Source organism: Gossypium hirsutum, chromosome A08 (genome assembly GCF_007990345.1).
Source record: "Gossypium hirsutum isolate 1008001.06 chromosome A08, Gossypium_hirsutum_v2.1, whole genome shotgun sequence".
NCBI classification, from domain to species: Eukaryota; Viridiplantae; Streptophyta; class Magnoliopsida; order Malvales; family Malvaceae; genus Gossypium; species Gossypium hirsutum.
Genome location: NC_053431.1, coordinates 96,205,200 through 96,222,579, shown reverse-complemented (window position 1 = coordinate 96,222,579; position 17,380 = coordinate 96,205,200). Strand labels below are relative to the sequence as shown.

The 17,380-nt window shown below is 36.2% G+C and overlaps 1 non-coding gene across 1 annotated transcript; it reads right to left on the bottom strand.

Annotated features, from left to right (window-relative positions):
- Positions 1-6,714: 6,714 nt before the first annotated feature.
- Positions 6,715-6,821, bottom strand: LOC121205512 (small nucleolar RNA R71). The gene has a single exon (XR_005900588.1). It is a non-coding gene; the product is annotated as a small nucleolar RNA R71 (small nucleolar RNA).
- Positions 6,822-17,380: the final 10,559 nt, after the last annotated feature.

The following is a 17,380-nucleotide window of genomic DNA, read 5'->3' as shown; positions in this document are numbered from 1 at the left end:
ATTTCGTTCGAAAATTTGGATGTTTGGGCACTAAATTTAGTCAAAAGGACTAAATCGTAAAAAGTGTAAAAATTGAGTTCAACTTGTTAAAGGTGTCCAATTGCTATGAGATTTTAAATTAGAGGTCCTTACATAATAATTAGACCATTTGTTAAGTTAGTGGACAAAAATGGACATGGTGAGATAAAAATTCAAATTGGTTAATAAAAGAATAAAAAGGGAAAATAAAACAAAATTTTCTCATCTTCTTCTACCTTGGCTGAATTTCATAAGGGTTTCATAGGTAGGGTTTCTTCAACTTTCAAGCTTGATAATAAGTGTATTCTAGCCCCGTTTTTAATGCTCTTTACATTTTTGAAGTCCTCGTAACCCGGTTTACCTATATCTACCATTATTTTGAAGTAGGGTTCATGTTTAAAAATTTACCCTTATGTGACATGCATGTATTTTGATGTTTGATGGAAGATATTGTATGTTTAAGATGTGATAAACAACTTTTACTAAGTGATTTTTTAGTGAAAATGCATAAAAAGGACCCATTTGTTAAAAAGTTGTAAAATGGGTAGTAAAAATCTGATTTGATGAAACATGTGGGCTGATATGAGCATGTTTATGGTTCGGCTAGGCTTGGGTAACAATGAAAATAGATACATTTCATTTTATGAGTCTAGGGAAAAAATGTAAATATGTCAAAATTTAAGGGTAAAAGTGTAATTTTACCATAATATGATTTTTGGAATGAATTGAATAATGTGAATAATAAATAAGCTAAATTTTCTATTATAGATCAAGAAAAACAAAGTTCGGACCTTGATCAGGGAAAGAATAAGGTGTTTAACAATTAAATCAATTTCTCCTATTTTTGTGTAAGACCATATCTGAGATATGGCATCGATATGAGATTTCATGTAAGACCATAGCTGGGCTATTGGCATTGATATGAGATCCTATGTACGACCATATCTAGGATATGGCATTGGTATGGTACTATGTGTGTGAGATTTCCCGAGTATCCTTTAGTATTCCAAGTGGTTCAACGAGTAACTTAACGACCATGTTAAAGTGATGAAAGATTAGGGTATGTTGTGGAAGACAATGGTATGTTGCAAGTTGGTACAGGTATGTACAAAAAAATCATGCTTAATGAGCTTGATATGGGATGAACCCTCGGTAAGGTTTGATTGAGTAAGTTACGATGTTAAGGTTTTAATATCATTTATGCCAAGCTTGATTATGAAATTTACAATGACATTTATGTTAATTTACTTCATGTTAAGTATATGTTAAAGTGTGTTTATGATGCCTATTATTTGCATAGGAATTTACTAAGATTTAAAGCTTACCCCATTTCTTTTTTCCTTGTCTTATAGTATCGCCGAGCCAGCTTGGGGATCAAAGACTGTCAGAGATCCATTCACAATATCAACTTAACACTTTGGGTACCAATGACTTTAATATTTTGTGTTATGGCATGTATAAGGACTTGGTGATTTTGTTATGTGTCATATTCGATTTGGCCAAATGTGTTGGCTTATAATGATTGATAATTCATTTTGTAAATGGCCATTGAGATTGAGATGATAAGTATGAGATGTTGTATGTGATAGAAAATAGCATGTAACTGATGTGTGGATGACTTGGTTGTGGCTGATTTGATTGTATGTACATGCTTGGATTGGTGTTACTTGTTGTTGTGTAGGTTGGTGCAAGTAAGGGTAGCAAAATGGCTTGGTAAATAACCTTACTTTTGTCCACACAGGTAGACACACGGGCGTGTGTCTAGGCTATGTGTGACACACGACTTGCCCTATTGGTGTGTGATTCGGCAGTGTGTCCCATTCATGTTGAATTTTTAGCTTCGAATTGGCCACACGGGCAGAGACACGACCGTGTGTCTCAGCTGTGTGAAGGACACGACGCAGGGACATGGGCGTGTGCCTAGAGCGTGTGAAGTCTGCACCTATTTCATGAAAAATTATGAAAATTAAATCGCCCGCACTGCCTAAGCTCAAGGGCGTGTGACTTCAATTTGTTAATGACGTCATAAACAGAGAGTTACACGGGTTAGGGACACGGGCGTGTGTGACCACACGACCTACCCACATGAGCGTGTCCTAAGCCACACGGGCGCGTGACCCCTATTTTGATGAAAAATTTTCTAAGTGTTGGGAAGTTTTTTAAAGTTCTTGGTTTAGTCTCGAACCACTCCTAATGCATATTTTGGGCCTCGTAGACTCTATTATGGGATGATATGAATGTTTTGAAAAGTTTTGAATTTGAGTGGAAATTCATGTCTCGGTTTTGAATGTTTGTTTGAGTTTAAGTCCGGCAATGCCTCGTACCCTGTTTTGGTGTCGAATACGGGTAAGGGGTGTTACAAGAACATACTGATGTGAGATTCAGGACAACTAGCCCCATTATATTTTTGAAACTCTAGAGTTTTGAATTTCGGTGGGAGCACTAAATCGGGGACCAAACTCAGATCCTTAGCATCAACTCCACAGTGGTAGTCAGCATTTTCCATCGCTCTAAATTTTTCTTCTAACCATCTGCATCTATCCTCAAGTTGCTTTGGCAGTTTCACTCTTACTTTTTCCATTTCTGCCATATCATCTAGATCAGGAACAATGGGATTGGTTGGATTATCCCCTGGATTGGAGCCTAAACTTGTTGGGTAGTTTGTTGGTGTCGAGGTACCAACTTGATATTGTTGGGGTCTGATAGTAACAGGTACCCTTCGTGGGTTTGCCTCTGGTTGTACATGGACGTTTATTGGGGTAAAACCCGGGGGTAAATAGGATCATCATTATCATCCCTTGTGTTGACTACAGTGCTATTCCATTTTTCAAGTCCTATAACCAGCAACTACGTCAATTGGCCTATCATACTTCTTTGGGATTCCTGTATCTGATCCCTCATATCCTGTAGTACTTTTGCTAACTGTTCTTGCAGTTGCGCTTGCAACTGATCTTGCATATGTTTTTGAATCTGTTCTAGCCTTTCCAATCTTTGGTCCATTACTTTGGTTTTAGCGTGAGTACTATAACGATGTTCTGTTGGTTGGCTCTTGTTGGTTTCCAGATTAACTGAAATAATTTCATTTAATTAGGGTTTTTTTTTGAAATTTATTGCATATGATGCAATGTAATGTAAATGCATGAAATGAATGCAAAAGAGGCATTGAATCTGATTCAATTCTATTAGAACAACTTTACTAGAAAAAAAATTCTTTACATAAAATAGATTACATATATGGCTTTGCCCTAATACTCAAAGCCTTAACCTTCCTAAGAAGCCAAGCTAACTCTTGACTCCGATCTGATTCTGATTCATACTTCAAGCTTCGCACACCAGCCTAAACTTCTAGGGTTTGCAAATGATCGACCACCTCTCGTATTTGAGCCACAGCTTCACCCATGATATGGTCTCTATCCCTGACCTGACCTTGAGAACGGAGGAGTTACTCTTTCCAATGCTCGTTGTTTGCCTCAAGGAGTTCAACTCAGAGTTTAAAATTTCGTAATGCAGTCTCGAGCTCTTCTATTTTCCTTTTTAGCTTTTCAATCTTGTTTAAGTTCACTTTCAAATCAATTTTGGAGTTGCAGCTACGATACTAATGAAGTGACTTTTCTAGTTCTGCTACCCTAGCTTTTAATCTGACCTTTTCATTTTGGCATTCTAATAGGTCTCTTTCTAGAGCATTTTCTCGAACCCGGGCATCTTGGAATTTCTTTTCCCATTGATTGGCTCTATTCTTTTCTTCTTTGATCTCTTGTAGCCATTATTTTTATGTTTTTCCTAGCCCAGCAGTCCTTATCGACAAGCGCAGATTCTTGTAATCCATTTTTAAACTGTCCAGAACTTACTCGGCCTTGTTCTTTCCTTTTCTCATTTTATCAACCACTAGTTTTTAAACATCAACATCTAGTCCTAATTGCATCTTTTCCTCTTTCAATTGCTTTATCTTCTTTCCTAGCTCTGAATTCCATTTTTTAAAATCCTACTTTATGATCTCTAACTCAGGTGGATCACTTGTAGGTATTCCTCCATTGGTTGAGTGCCTTCTTGACTTGGCCCAGGACATTGTCATTGACTCTTTTACCCCACCCCCCATTATATTCAGGGGTCATTATTGGACCTGTAGAAAATCTTTTCATTCGGCGGGTTTGGTTCCAGGTGTTAGACATTTCTTGAACATTTTTCTTGTAATTATCACCCTTATACGAAAACTCGTATTGAGCCAACCCTTGCATTGCTGGTATGAACTACCTCGATCTATACTGTCTCAATACAAGCAAAGGAACATATCCGACAGCTCCCCAAATCCCAAGTAGATAAAACCAGTCAAAGTCCCCACACCGGTACAGAATCTCATCGGGATCATCCAAGGGGCTCTATTTGACGTCCTAGTCTTAAAGATTCCGGAGGATCGTCTTCCATTTTTCCTCTGAAATACCGTCCCGCCTTGTTGTAGCCACTAATTCCTTCAATGGAGAGTAGTTCTTAAAGAATACTCGATAAGAAACTTTTTCTACTTTCGATAAGTGGCTGTGAAACCAAGTTAACAAGAGTTACGCACATCCGATGAATCTTCCTTCACCTACTCTCCTGCATGCATTCAAAGATCTGAATGTTACAACCAAAATTGCTGGGATGGGTGTGACCCTCTTATCGAGTAAGTCAAACAAATTTGAGATTGCCTCATTGATAAACCATAATATATACATATTTTTACCCCATGCTTGGCATATTTATGGATGATTTTTCCTTGGTTTTATTGAATTCGATGCTCCTAATCCTTTAAGTTAATGTTTTACACTTAGGTGAGCATAGGAAGGAGAAAAAAGCAAGAAACATGCCAAAAATGGACAAAATGGGCCTAATTCAATATAGCACATGGCTTAGGCACTTCCACACGGGTGATCCACATGTCCGTGTTGACATTAAATCAAGTCAGAATTGCACATGGACTGAGCACCTTCACACGGGCGTGGCACACGACCGTGTCCCTGTCGAGCCTAAGTCTAATTCTACTCAGAAAAGGCTTATTTTGGGCTAATTTGGGTATTCCAAAGTCTATTTAAACACCCTAGAAGAGTATTAAAGGGACATGGAGAGTTGAAGGCAGAAAATACTCAAGGACAGCCATCAGAATCACCTCAGAAGCAGGATCTACATCAAGACTGAAGAATTCCATCCAATTTCCTAGAAGTTCTTTGGGTTTCTTTATGTTTTGTTGTTTTCCAACTTTGAGATGTTTTTCATTATTATTATGAACTAAACTCCCTAAATACCTAAGGGATATAAAACCTAAGACGAATCTTATTATTATTTGAGTTATATGATAAATACTTGTTCTTATTCTTAATTGCGTATTTAACTCTTGCTTTAATATTCCAGGATATTAATTTAGGTTTTTGATATGCTTATTCAGTGGAGTAAAAGTCCTTGTTTAAGAGTAGATCATTCATAATTAAGCAGAGTTGCATGCAATCCTAGAGATAGGACGACATAAATATGCCAGATTAGAGTCAAATCTAATAAGGGAATTCATAGATCGAGTTAATGCAACAATAGGGGTTTTGATTAGAAAGAGATTTTGATTAATCAACCTAGAGTCAGTTGTTTTTAGCCTCGAGAGAGATATTAACATAAATCAGGGATTCCTACGGATTAAGTCAAGTGAATAAATCATCTAATTCAGAGGTAATAAGTGAAGTCTGGGTGAATTCTTCCTTGGGTATTGTCTTCTCCATCGGTTTTCCAAAAGTATTTTCCAACTTTAAACTCTGTCGTAATCTTAGTCAATTAGATAAATAGTTTTAGATAAAACATTCTCTTAAATTTTAGGCTAGATAATAAGAAGATAGTAATTATTAGTACTTTTAGTCCTTGAGGATGCGATATTTTCGGTCTCACCATAACTATACTACTGTTCGATAGGTGCGCTTGCCTTAATTCGAATTTTCAGTTAGTTTCATGACCATCAAGTTTTTAACACCGTTGTCAGGGACTATGATATTAGGAACGCTTAATTTTTATTACTATAGCCATTTTTTTATTGCAATTTAATTTTGTTTTTATTTTTAATTACTAAATTTTCCTTTATTTACTTCTACAGGTTTTTATAGTTTATGACTAGAAGAAACCCGTCAGGACCTCTACTTTTCGATAGTGAGATTGAAAGCATAGCTCGCACAAACTGAAGAGAAATAAGGCGAAGCCTACAATATATAGAGGAAGGGCAAGAGGACGATATTCATACCATAACCGAGATGGCTGATAATCAGAATAGTCCGTTACCTCCTGTGGTTGCTACAAATCCAGTAGATTAGAATCCTGCTCCTCGTACTATGTATGATTATGCTAAACCTACTTTAACAAAAACTGATTCGAGTATAGTTAGGCCTACTATTGCGGCAAATAATTTTGAACTGAAACCAAACACGATTCAAATGATACAACAGTTTGTTCAGTTTGATGGTTTGCAGAACGAGAATCCAAACACTTATTTTCGTGAATTTTCTGGAACTCTGCGACACCTTTAAGATTAATGGCATTTCTGACGATGCCATTCGCCTTCGGTTATTTCCCTTTTCATTAAGGAATAAGGCTAAACAGTGGTTGAACTCAATACCGTGACGGTCAATCACCACTTGGGAACAAATGACCGAAAAATTTTTACTTAAATATTTTCTGCCAGATAAAATGGCTAAATTAAGGAATGATATCTCTTCTTTTGTGCAGATGGATCTAGAAACTCTTTATGATGCATGGGAGAGATACAAGGACTTATTAAGAAGGTGCCCTCACAATGGGTTACCTCTATGGCTGCAGGTTTAGACTTTTTACAACAGTGTGAACCCCTCAACAAGGCAACTTATCGACACAGCCGTTGGTGGAACCTTAAACAACAAAACACCTGAAGAGGCTTAAGAATTTATTGAAGAGATGTCACTGAATAACTATCGGTGGCAAGTCATAAGAACAAAGCCGACAAAAGCAGCCGGTTTCTACAACCTCGACGCGGTCACTATGCTATCTAATTAGGTAGAACTTTTAAATAAAAAGATTGATGGTTTGTATGGATCTACTCAGGTACATCCAATGATGAGGTGTGATTCAAATGGAGGAGGAGTACACAACACGGATTGTCCATCCTTCAACCCTAGCACCGAGGAGGAACAAGTCCACTATATGGGTAGTAATTCTAAACCTCAAAATAACCCGTATAGTAACACTTATAATGTAGGTTGGAGGAACCATCCCAATTTCTCGTGGGGTGGTCAAGGAAATCAAAGGCCACAACATCCCCTAGGCTTTCAACAACCACTTTACCAAGAAGAGAAGAAACCAAACCTTGAAGAGATGCTCACAAAATTCACCGCGGTGTCAGAAACTCATTTTCAGAATACCGAAACAGCGCTTAAGAATCAGCAAGCGTCGATTCAAGGGCTCGAAACTCAAATGGGACAGCTTGCTAAGTTGATTTCTGAACGACCACAAGGTGGCCTACCAAATAACACTAAAACTAACTCAAGGGAGCACCTTCATGCCATTACTGTGCACAATGATGAAGGGTTAGTTGAGGATGAACCAAAACTGAGGCAACACAATGTGGTAGATAATGATAAGGTTGATATAAGTAAAAACTATAAACCTCATGTACCATACCCTAAGGCGACAAGGAAAGACCACGCAGACGAACAATTCGATAAATTCCTTAAATTATTAAAAAAATTACATATTAACTTACCGTTTATTGAAACTCTTTCGCAGATGCCAAACGCAGTGAAATTTTTAAAGGAGCTCTTAGCTAATAAACGAAAGTTAGATGATGCATCGCATGTGGAATTAAACGTAATTCTCTCAGCCATTTTACAAAATAATCTACCCAACAAGTTGAAAAATCTAGGGAGTTTTACGATTCCTTCTTAATTGGTAGTTTAAATGTTAATAATGCTTTGGCTGATTTAGGGGCAAGCATTAATGTCATCCCTTATAAAATGTTTAAACAGCTAGGTCTTGGGAAACCCAAACAAACTAGGATGAGCATTCAATTGGCACATAAAACAATCAGATTTCTTAGTGGTATTATTGAAGACGTGCTTGTCAAAATTGATAAATTTATATTCCTTTGACAAATTTATATTCCCAATTGATTTTGTTGTTCTAGACATAGAAGAAGATAGTGACGTGCCTTTAATTTTAGGACAACCCTTTTTAGCAACTGGTAGGACTATTATTGATGTTGGCACAGGAAAACTAATACTTCGTGTAGGAGATGACACAATTACTCTCCAAGCTCATGATTCGATTAAATTATCTAGTAAGTAAGATGGCTATACAAGTTCTGTTGATATAAATAACATTATGGCTCAAACTTATTTTCAGGAAACCCCTAAGAAGAATGTGATGGAGACACATTCTAGTCCATGTGACAAAAATAGAACGAGTCATGAGGAACGAAGACTACAAATCGATGAACTAGACAAATGGCGAACACATGTCAAGGAGAAACCAAAAGCACATGATGAATCAAAGCAACACCACGACAAGCGTAGGGATGAAACAACGCAATTTAAGGTTGGGGTCAAAGTATTTTTAGATGAAAAGGACCCCCGAATTGCTATTTTAGAGCACAACAAAAACGGAGCAATTCCCTTCATGGTACTGAAAACCTTCCCACATGGTACAGTCAAGGTAACACATAATGAATTCAAAACTTTCAAGGTAAATAATACTCGACTCAGACCTTATTTTGATAAAATTGATAGCAGAGGTAAGGAGTTTGAACTCTTCAATCCACCGTGACAACACAAAATTAAGGCAAGTCGAGCTTAGACTTTAAATAAGCGCTTCTCAGGAGGCAACCCGAGCACTAACACCACTAACTAGTTCATTTTAGCTATTTTTGGTGTTTTTATGAAGGAATAGTGACCCACACAGCCTGGACACATGGGCATGTCCATCACCGTGTAGAAACAGGGCTAAAACCCCCAAGTATCGAGCCATACTGCTTGAACACACGGGCGTGTCCTAGGGCGTGTGAAAACTGGAGCAAAATTTTTTTAAACAAGTTAGAGAGTTACACGGGCAAGGCACACGGCCAAGTGTTTGTACACACAGGAGTGTGGGATGCCACACGGGCATGGGAGAAGCGAAGAACATAGAACACAGCCGTGCGACAATGCTGTATGAACTACACGACCTAGCCACACGGGCGTGTGATGATTGGGCATTAAATTTTCACGACGAACACGAGCTAAACTCGAGCCACATGGGAACCTGACACGGCTGTGTGGCCCAACACGAGGCCTTAACACGACTGTGCCCTTTTTAAACCCCTCACCCTAACTTCTTCTTCTCAAAATTTTCCCCCCAAACCCTAGCCGCCGCAGCCTCCCTTCCCCACCGTTTGGCTACCCCTAGCTCTCACTTCTTCTTTTCTTTTTTTTCTTCCTTTCATTTTCTTTTCCTCTTCAACTTCTCATCACACCCACAACCCCACCCTACAGCGCGCCGCACAGCCTAAACCCTCAGTTCCCACACTCGTGTCCTCCTCCACTCACCACTATCGGCCCAAATTAGCTTCCACCTTGGCCTCCTTAGTCACACCAACACCGTCCACCGCTGACTGCAGCACCGACCACCACCGTGGTTCCCTCTTTTACCCTTACCTCTATTTTATTTCTTTATTTCTTTGGTTATTTGTTATTTGTTAGTCCATTTTTATCTTAGAAAATTTTTCTTTCTTTCTTTATTTTTAGTAGTAGTCTTTATTAGTAGTCATCATCATATTTGTTGTTATTCTAGTTATTCTTTTTTCTGTTTTGTTTGTCTGACTCTTTCATTTTTTATTCTTTATTTTTAACCTACTTTATTATTTTTATTTAGTATTTCTATTCTCCTATAATTGCATCCATTTGTTTAGTTAGATGTTTGTTATAAATTTTTTCCCTTCCTTAATTCTATTTAGTATTATTCTAGTTTTTGCTTTAATTAATGTTAGGAGTTTTTCCTTAATACCTTGGAGTTTTGCACTACGTTCCATCTACAGTATGTGATGAATACCCATGACGAGGTCGGCACTATCATTTTTAGACTTGGTGGACTCGTATGGCATATGAGTGTACTAGAGTTTAGAGATACTTTAGGCCTTTACACAGAGGAGATCATGGCTTTCGAGAATTTTTTACAACTTCACCGGCACATACACTACTCGCCCTCTTACTGTTGGACCAACCTTACGGCGAGTACTGTTCCCTATGACGCAAGTTGCTCAAAGGTGACTTCTCTTCCACCAGCACTACGTTACATTCATGCTATCTTGGCTCATACCTTGACTGGGAGGAGAGAGAGCACTAGCGTCGTTAGCACCGCCGATACTTACTTCTTATAGAGCATGGCAACTGGTCATGTATTTGACTTGGCATATTTTATCACCCTCGCTTTTCACCACCAGAAGAATTGCCATGGGAGGGGCCTCATTTGCCTTAGCCTCTACATGACTTGCCTCAATCGACACTTCAGCCTCTTCGACACTCCAGAGATGTCATCAACACTCACACTAGTAGGCCAGATGTCTCCTTAAGGAATATCTAGCATGATCCACATGAGGATGATAGAGCGACGCCGTGGATTCGACCCCCCTCAGTACAGACTCATCCAGTCTGATGACCAGGATGAGCCAGAGGACATTAATGATGATATCCCTCTCTCTTACGAGGACCCACACCCACCACCACCATCGAGTCACCGATCTTCTGCTGCCACTTTGACAGATTTATCCGAGTGATTCACCCGCTTTTAACAGCAGTGCTTTGAGCAGTTTGACAGCATCGATGCCACTCTTCGATAGATTTTCCACCACCTCCACATCTCTCCTTCGGCACCGTCGACCCACGAGGCATCTGATGAGGAGAACCTTTGAGTCCCTTTATTTTACTATTATTTTTATTTCAATTCTATTTTGTTTCTTATTTATTTTTGAAGACTTATGTTTTCTATTTTGAACCATATTTATCTTTATAATGATTATCAAGTGATCCCTTAATTCTCTTCCACAGTGGTGTTTATTTTCTTATTAGTAACTCAAAATCATGTCTTTTATTCAACTTTCTCCACAATTCTTGCTTGCGCTCTTCCAAGGATTTCATCCAAAATTTTAGGGCAGTTTCGCTTCTCTCCATCTCTTCTGATATTATGCTTATATTGCCATTATATATCTTTGTACATTGAGGACAATGTAAATATTAAGTGTGGGAAGGGTATTTATGTGATTATTAGAAAATCCCTGAATTTTTATCTTATTCTCAAATAATTTTCTGATATCATTATTAGAGTAAATTTTGATTGATTTATGATTTTTATTGATATGTTTTGAATTAAATCATAGGTAATTATGCATTGATTATTTAAACTTTAAGATATTAGAGAATCAAACATGATAAGTTGACTTTTGAGAAGTGAAATTGCTAGGTTGTTTCCCTAAATTGAGGTATTATCTTGAAGTTTTGAATTTACAGGATTGACATCAAATACCCAATATTTTCGTGAGATTTTAAGTCTTTTAGAGAATATATCTTTCTTGCTCACTAATTTTATTCGTTATGAGTGTGTCAACATTGATTTGTTATTCTAGAACTTGCTTCGATTATGCATGTCAAGACCACACCTTTGATTTGATATACGAAAATGATAAAGGCACTTAGGTTTTAACCGATTTACCCTATAAAAAGCCTACTCACATAATCGACCCCTAGTGAACCCCTTTGGGCCTTAACTATCATTTCTTGATTTTTCCCTTAATATTAACCCACAACTTAACCCTTTTTGATTCATTAAAAATTTCTCCCTTTTTATTAACTCCCTTTTTATCGAGATTTAATTTGATTAGTTATCAAATTATGTTCGTTCATTCCAGTTGCTGAATTATTTGTTATATACTTTCCATTATTGTACTTGTTCTTATTCTTAGAAAAAAAAAACGTTCATTCATTCAGTTACATATTGTGCTAGAGAGCTTAGATAAGTTAAAGTTATTATATTGAGAAAAAGCTCGCATCATTAGTTTCGGATAGTGTTAATTCTGGCACTTGTTTGTAATTCAGTAATTAGCTTTATTTTTTTTAAGCTTGGTAATTTATTAAATTAATCTCGATTCTAACCCTCTTTTTCAGCCTCTATCCACACCTTTAACCTAAGCCCCATTACAAACCTGTTAAAGACCTTTTGATTTGTGTATCATCTCATTTATAGTGGTGGAGATTTGATTTTCATGCAAGCCTATGGTAAAAACTTTTCATATTTAACTATTGAGTGCTTAATTATTGAACCTTAAACACTTTGAGAGATTTGAGTGTATCGTTAGTGAGGATGTCAACCTTGCCAATTTGGAATTAAAGGTGATTACTTAGATAAAGGAGGATACCTATGATTTTATGATTGAAATGCTCAATTTGGATTGTTTGAAACTTTAATGTTCTTACAGTTAAGCTCTTAACGTATGATTACTTGTGGACTATTTCGAACATTATTGATGAAAATTATAAGTTGAGAAGGATTTATTTTGATTGTGAGTTGAGGATTTTGCTTGAGGACAAGCAAATGCTTAAGTGTGGGAATATTTGATAAATCGTAATATATACATATTTTTACCTCATGCTTGGCATATTTATGGATGATTTTTCGTTGGTTTTATTGAGTTTGATACTCCTAATTCTTTAAATTCATGTTTTACACTTAGGTGAGCATAGGAAGGCGAAAAGAGCAAGAAACAGGGCAAAAACAAACAAAATGAGATAATTCAGTGTAGCACACGGCTTAGGCACTTCCACACGAGTGATTCACATGTCCGTGTGTGCTACACGGGTAGATCACACGCCCATGTGTCATGGCCGTGTTGACATTAAATCAAGTCAGAATTGCACACGGACTGAGCATCTTCACACTGGCATGACACACAACCATGTCCCTGTTGAGCTTAAGCCTACTTCTACCCGGAAAAGGCTTATTTTGGACTAATTTGGGCATTCCAAAGTCTATTTAAACACCCTAGAAGAGAATTAAAGGGACATAGAGAATTGATGGCAGAAAATACTCAAGGACAGCCATCAGAATCACTTCAAAAGCAGGATCTACATCAAGACTGAAGAATTCCATCCAATTTTCTAGAAGTTCTTTGGGTTTCTTTATGTTTTGTTGTTTCCCAACTTTGAGATTTTTCCATTATTATTATGAACTAAACTCCCTAAAAACCTAAGGGAGATAAAACCTAAGACGGATCTTATTATTATTTGAGTTATATGATAAATACTTGTTCTCTCTTAATTGTGAATTTAACTATTGTTTTAATATTCCAAGATATTAATTCAGGTTTTTGATGTGCTTATTTAGTGGAGCAAAAGTCCCAATTTAAGAGTAGATCATTCATAATTAAGCGAAATTGTATGCAATCCTAGAGATAGGACGACATAAATCTGCTGAATTAGAGTCAAATCTAATACGAGAATCCATAAATCGAGTTAATGCGACAATAGGGGTTTTAATTAGAAAGAGATCTCAATTAATCAACCTAGAGTTAGTTGTTTTTAGTCTCGAGAGAGATATTTACATAAATCAGGGATTTCTATGGATTAAGTGAAGTGAATAAATCGTCTAATTCAAAGGTAATAAGTGAAGTCTAGGTGGATTCTTCCTTGGGTATTGTCTTCTCCATCGGTTTTCTAAAAAGTATTTTCCAACTTTAGTCTCTGTCGCTATCCTAGTTGATTAGATAATTAGTTTTAAATAAAATATTCTCTTAATTTTTAGGCTAGATAATAAAAAGATAGTAATTACTAGTACTTTTAGTCCTCGTGGATACGATATTTCCTGTCTCACCATAACTATACTGTTGTTCAATAGGTGTGCTTGCCTTAGTTGAATTTTTAGTTAGTTTTACGACCATCACTCATCCACATGCCCTAGTGCTTTAAGGAAAACAACCAACCCGTAAATGCTCAAAGCAAATACATCAACCCTTTTCTTCATATCTGGGTGTGCCAAGATCAAATCCGCAAACTATTCTAAGGGATACATTTAATAACTCCTTTTTTCTTGATCTGGGCTACAACCCATTGCTCATTCATCCCTGTGTTATTCATTAGCTTTTTTAAGAAAGTTGGGATGTTAGCAGCTCTGGAATAAACCTTGTCGGCTCGAATTTTTGGGCAATCATGTAAGGTCATCTATTCTTTCACAGTAGGTACCAAATTAGTTTTTCCAAAAGTAAAACAGCTATAGGTGGGATTCCAAAATTGAGCTAGAGCTCAAAACAAGTGCTTGTCCACTTTGATATCGAGTACATAGGGCAAATCACCATAATTATAGTAAAATAGCTGTTTGATTTCATCATCCCCTTGGACCCATATCTCTTTCAGTTCTTGGAGATTGTTTTGGGTCACGCTGATACGAGTGAAGTCTCACAATTCTGACATGTACCCTTCTGTCAGACTATCACCTTTCTCTATTTGTGTTTTCTCGGACTATATTCGGACAGCCGCGTTATCTTCCACTTTATCAAGAAATTCATTCTCCATGGCAAGCTCTCTACTTAGTAACTGAACATGAATCAACACTTTTTTTATGATGGAAAATGCCATGCAATCACATTCAAAGCAAAGCAAAACAAAACAAGTCAGTATATTGCATACTAAGCTAGAACTTGAAGCAAATAATAAATAATAAATAATAAATAATAAATAATAAATAGAGCACATATTCGGGTGACCACTAGGGGTTCGGTGCAGTTCTACTTAGGGTAGGCTCTTAGGGCTTACTATATGCGGTTTGGTTCTAAAGTAAGGGTACCTGAATCGGTAGATTCCTCGATCTTCACCCATTATAGGCTCATATAGACCGAGTTCAGTTCAAGGGAATACATTTCCCTATGGCTATATGGAGATGAAAATCTCACGAAGACATAGGTACGAATGTATCCCGAAAGCGATCCACTATCCTATACGGAGGTGAAGACCTCATGAAGGAATAGTTTCTCACTCCCAATTAAAAGGGTGTAATTGACCGGTTATGTAATGCAATATGCGAAAATATATCCAAAGACTCAAACCAATAAAGCAAATATATCACAATGATGTAAACCATACAACGAAAGGATCGTAAATTTAAACCAAATTATCAATTTTTGATAAAAAGACAAGAAATAATCGACTCGTGGCTTACTCTCTTATTTTATCCCCAGTGGAGTCGCCAAGCTGCTGAAACCATTTTTTTGGAATAGACCTTTTTATTTTGAAAATGAAAATAGGAGTCGCCAACAATCTTTTTTATTAGGTATGATCGGATCACCTCGTAGTTTGATCGTTTTAATAAGATGTTCAATTTATTAAAACAATATTTTTTTTCGGTCTACAAAAATTCAGAAAACGGGTTTGGGAGTCGGTTACGTACAAGGAAGGATTAGCACCCTCGTAATACCCAAAATTGGTACCTAATTGATTAATTCATGTCTTAGTGTCAAAAGTTGAAAACTTAGAAATAATTTAAAATACGATCCCTCTTTGGACTAATGTTAATTTTATCTAAAATTGCTTGAATAAATCAAAAAGTATGTTTAAGACCCTATCATCTCAAGGCAACGAAATGTCACATCCCGTAAGTTAGGACACGACACTTTGAATCCTTGAGAATGTGTTTGCCTTTATTTTTTATTTGAAATCTTATGTATTTTAATTTTGAAATGATATTCGATTATTCGAGTTCAACGAGAAAATTGAAACCTGTAAGTTAGGGTACGATTTCTCGAATCTCCCAAATACAGAACATTGCCTATTTTTGGAAATTTGTTTTGAATAATAATAGGTGTAATATTAAAATGATAGGTATTTATCTCATTTTGGGGTATAATATAAAAGCGACTAATTACATTTAAACATAATGCATGGTGTAGTGATTTTAAAATGGTTATACGGATAGAATATTTGAATGCCATATAATAAGTGAATAAAGAAATGTTATGATAATATCAATGTAACTATAACAATAGTAAGAATATTAATCAATGGTATAATATAAATAAAGTGATAAAAATAAAAAATAAAAAGTAAAAATAAAAATGCTAGATGCCTTATGATGATTATAAACGTAAATGATGAGAGAATGATAAAAGAAATGACAAAATAGTAAAAATAAGATAAAAAATAATGATGATAATAATGATAATAAATGAATAAAATGTACAAATAAAAAATATAAATAATCTAATTTTGAAAATATGTAAAAAGGGGGTAATAAATAAATAGATGAACAAATAATAATAAAATAGTAATAATAATGAAAGCATAGATAAAAAAATCGATGAAAGGAAATAAAAAATATTAATAAAAAATGACGGAATAATAAATAAATGAATACAAGGATTGAAACAAAAATAAATAAATAAATAAATGACTAAAATAGAAATAATGAGTAAATGAACAGATAAATGAATAAAGTAAATAGAATAAGGAATAAATAAACAAGTAAATGAATAAATAAATATCAGAATCAAAATAAAAAGGTTTTAATAGTAACTCAAATGAAAATAAAAGGAAAAATTGAATAAAATAAAAAATAAAAGGGCTAAAATGTAATGCACGAAAACAAGCGAGGACTAATTAAGAAATTATCCCGATCCTCTGAACACGCATCCCTTCTCCAGGAGATCAGCGAGCCAAAGGCTAAATTGAAATGCGCAAAAAATTCAGTAGTCAAATCTATAAAATAAAAAAGGACTAAATTGAAGCGCGCCGCAAAAGCAGAAGGACCATTCGCACAAATATACCCTTAGACAAAAAAACGCGCGGATTCTCTGGTGGATTGGGTTAGCGCCCAAGTCAGGGATGAAACAACGTTGTTTTTTGGCTATTGGAATTTGCCTTAAAATGACGCCATTTTACAGGGCTTATAAAAGTTAATTTTTTTTTGAAAAATTTCATTCTTCCAACCCTTTCCAAAAAAAAGCAAGAAAAAACTCTCTCAAACTCTCTCACTCTCTCCCTTTCTCCAGCCATGGCTCCGACCGTTGGCCACCGTGGCGGCCGCTAGTAATTAGCGACGTCGCCGCCTTCTATGGTGGCCAGAGACTAAAAAAACCCCCTTTTATTTTAAAAGGAAAATCCCGATTTTGAAGGCACTACCTTCCACTCGAAAACACGAGAAGAGAACTTCTGATTAAAACCCTTCGGCCTCGATTATGAGTTTTTGACGCCGGAAAAAACTCCAACGATGGGGAGACGAAGCATCTCAGGGGAATTTCTCTTCCACTTTTCCCCTTTTGTATATATATTTTATATATATTTTCAATATTAGAAACAAAATGAAAGTAGTCACCTTTTGT